The 3,354-nt window shown below is 60.9% G+C and overlaps 1 non-coding gene and 1 pseudogene across 1 annotated transcript; both read left to right on the plus strand.

Moving 5' to 3' along the window:
- The first annotated feature begins 129 nt into the window (after positions 1-129).
- On the plus strand, positions 130-284 carry LOC126314173 (5.8S ribosomal RNA). Its single transcript, XR_007555655.1, has one exon. It is a non-coding gene; the product is annotated as a 5.8S ribosomal RNA (ribosomal RNA).
- Positions 285-472: 188 nt separating this feature from the next.
- On the plus strand, positions 473-3,354 carry LOC126314171 (large subunit ribosomal RNA; annotated as a pseudogene; the record flags this gene model as incomplete).

Here is a 3,354-nt window from a genome sequence, read left to right on the forward strand (position 1 = left end):
GAGCCGTACGACGCCCATCGGCCGTCAGGCCGTTGGACACAAAGTAATGGAACAGGGGCCGTCAAACGCCTCAGTCCCGCCTCTGCAACTGTCTTGAAAGAGACGGTGGAGAACTGAAAAGATAAAGATCACCCAGGACGGTGGATCACTCGGCTCGTGGGTCGATGAAGAACGCAGCAAATTGCGCGTCGACATGTGAACTGCAGGACACATGAACATCGACGTTTCGAACGCACATTGCGGTCCATGGATTCCGTTCCCGGGCCACGTCTGGCTGAGGGTCGGCTACGTATACTGAAGCGCGCGGCGTTTGTCCCGCTTCGGGCGCCTGGGAGTGTCGTGGTCGCCTGTGTGGCCGGCCGCGTCTCCTTAAACGTGCGATGCGCGCCCGTCGCCTGGCGGTTCGCATACCGGTGCTTTCTCGGTAGCGTGCACAGCCGGCTGGCGGTGTGGCGTGCGACACCTCGTACAACGACCTCAGAGCAGGCGAGACTACCCGCTGAATTTAAGCATATTACTAAGCGGAGGAAAAGAAACTAACAAGGATTCCCCCAGTAGCGGCGAGCGAACAGGGAAGAGTCCAGCACCGAACCCCGCAGGCTGCCGCCTGTCGTGGCATGTGGTGTTCGGGAGGGTCCACTACCCCGACGCCTCGCGCCGAGCCCAAGTCCAACTTGAATGAGGCCACGGCCCGTAGAGGGTGCCAGGCCCGTAGCGGCCGGTGCGAGCGTCGGCGGGACCTCTCCTTCGAGTCGGGTTGCTTGAGAGTGCAGCTCCAAGTGGGTGGTAAACACCATCTGAGACTAAATATGACCACGAGACCGATAGCGAACAAGTACCGTGAGGGAAAGTTGAAAAGAACTTTGAAGAGAGAGTTCAAAAGTACGTGAAACCGTTCTGGGGTAAACGTGAGAAGTCCGAAAGGTCGAACGGGTGAGATTCACGCCCATCCGGCCACTGGCCCCCGCCCTCGGCAGATGGGGCCGGCCGCCCGCGCGGAGCAATCCGCGGCGGGGTCGTGTCCGGTTGCCTTTCCACTCGCCGCGGGGGTGGGGCCGTTCCGGTGTGCGGTGGGCCGCACTTCTCCCCTAGTAGGACGTCGCGACCCGCTGGGTGCCGGCCTACGGCCCGGGTGCGCAGCCTGTCCTTCCGCGGGCCTCGGTTCGCGTCTGTTGGGCAGAGCCCCGGTGTCCTGGCTGGCTGCTCGGCGGTATATCTGGAGAGTCGATTCGCCCCTTTGGGCGCTCGGGCTCCCGGCAAGCGCGCGCGGTTCTTCCCCGGATGACGGACCTACCTGGCCCGGCCCCGGACCGCGCCGCTGTTGGCTCGGGATGCTCTCGGGCGGAATAATCGCTCCCGTCAGCGGCGCTTCAGCTTTGGACAATTTCACGACCCGTCTTGAAACACGGACCAAGGAGTCTAACATGTGCGCGAGTCATTGGGCTGTACGAAACCTAAAGGCGTAATGAAAGTGAAGGTCTCGCCTTGCGCGGGCCGAGGGAGGATGGGGCTTCCCCGCCCTTCACGGGGCGGCGGCCTCCGCACTCCCGGGGCGTCTCGTCCTCATTGCGAGGTGAGGCGCACCTAGAGCGTACACGTTGGGACCCGAAAGATGGTGAACTATGCCTGGCCAGGACGAAGTCAGGGGAAACCCTGATGGAGGTCCGTAGCGATTCTGACGTGCAAATCGATCGTCGGAGCTGGGTATAGGGGCGAAAGACTAATCGAACCATCTAGTAGCTGGTTCCCTCCGAAGTTTCCCTCAGGATAGCTGGTGCTCGTACGAGTCTCATCCGGTAAAGCGAATGATTAGAGGCCTTGGGGCCGAAACGACCTCAACCTATTCTCAAACTTTAAATGGGTGAGATCTCCGGCTTGCTTGATATGCTGAAGCCGCGAGCAAACGACTCGGATCGGAGTGCCAAGTGGGCCACTTTTGGTAAGCAGAACTGGCGCTGTGGGATGAACCAAACGCCGAGTTAAGGCGCCCGAATCGACGCTCATGGGAAACCATGAAAGGCGTTGGTTGCTTAAGACAGCAGGACGGTGGCCATGGAAGTCGGAATCCGCTAAGGAGTGTGTAACAACTCACCTGCCGAAGCAACTAGCCCTGAAAATGGATGGCGCTGAAGCGTCGTGCCTATACTCGGCCGTCAGTCTGGCAGTCATGGCCGGTCCTCGCGGCCGGCCGCGAAGCCCTGACGAGTAGGAGGGTCGCGGCGGTGGGCGCAGAAGGGTCTGGGCGTGAGCCTGCCTGGAGCCGCCGTCGGTGCAGATCTTGGTGGTAGTAGCAAATACTCCAGCGAGGCCCTGGAGGGCTGACGCGGAGAAGGGTTTCGTGTGAACAGCCGTTGCACACGAGTCAGTCGATCCTAAGCCCTAGGAGAAATCCGATGTTGATGGGGGCCGTCATAGCATGATGCACTTTGTGCTGGCCCCCGTTGGGCGAAAGGGAATCCGGTTCCTATTCCGGAACCCGGCAGCGGAACCGATACAAGTCGGGCCCCTCTTTTAGAGATGCTCGTCGGGGTAACCCAAAAGGACCCGGAGACGCCGTCGGGAGATCGGGGAAGAGTTTTCTTTTCTGCATGAGCGTTCGAGTTCCCTGGAATCCTCTAGCAGGGAGATAGGGTTTGGAACGCGAAGAGCACCGCAGTTGCGGCGGTGTCCCGATCTTCCCCTCGGACCTTGAAAATCCGGGAGAGGGCCACGTGGAGGTGTCGCGCCGGTTCGTACCCATATCCGCAGCAGGTCTCCAAGGTGAATGAGCCTCTAGTCGATAGAATAATGTAGGTAAGGGAAGTCGGCAAATTGGATCCGTAACTTCGGGATAAGGATTGGCTCTGAGGATCGGGGCGTGTCGGGCTTGGTCGGGAAGTGGGTCAGCGCTAACGTGCCGGGCCTGGGCGAGGTGAGTGCCGTAGGGGTGCCGGTAAGTGCGGGCGTTTAGCGCGGGCGTGGTCTGCTCTCGCCGTTGGTTGGCCTCGTGCTGGCCGGCGGTGCAGGATGCGCGCGCCTGCGCGGCGTTCGCGCCCCGGTGCTTCAACCTGCGTGCAGGATCCGAGCTCGGTCCCGTGCCTTGGCCTCCCACGGATCTTCCTTGCTGCGAGGCCGCGTCCGCCTTAGCGTGCTCCTCCGGGGGCGCGCGGGTGCGCGGATTCTCTTCGGCCGCCATTCAACGATCAACTCAGAACTGGCACGGACTGGGGGAATCCGACTGTCTAATTAAAACAAAGCATTGCGATGGCCCTAGCGGGTGTTGACGCAATGTGATTTCTGCCCAGTGCTCTGAATGTCAACGTGAAGAAATTCAAGCAAGCGCGGGTAAACGGCGGGAGTAACTATGACTCTCTT

Source organism: Schistocerca gregaria, unplaced genomic scaffold (genome assembly GCF_023897955.1).
Source record: "Schistocerca gregaria isolate iqSchGreg1 unplaced genomic scaffold, iqSchGreg1.2 ptg000539l, whole genome shotgun sequence".
NCBI classification, from domain to species: Eukaryota; Metazoa; Arthropoda; class Insecta; order Orthoptera; family Acrididae; genus Schistocerca; species Schistocerca gregaria.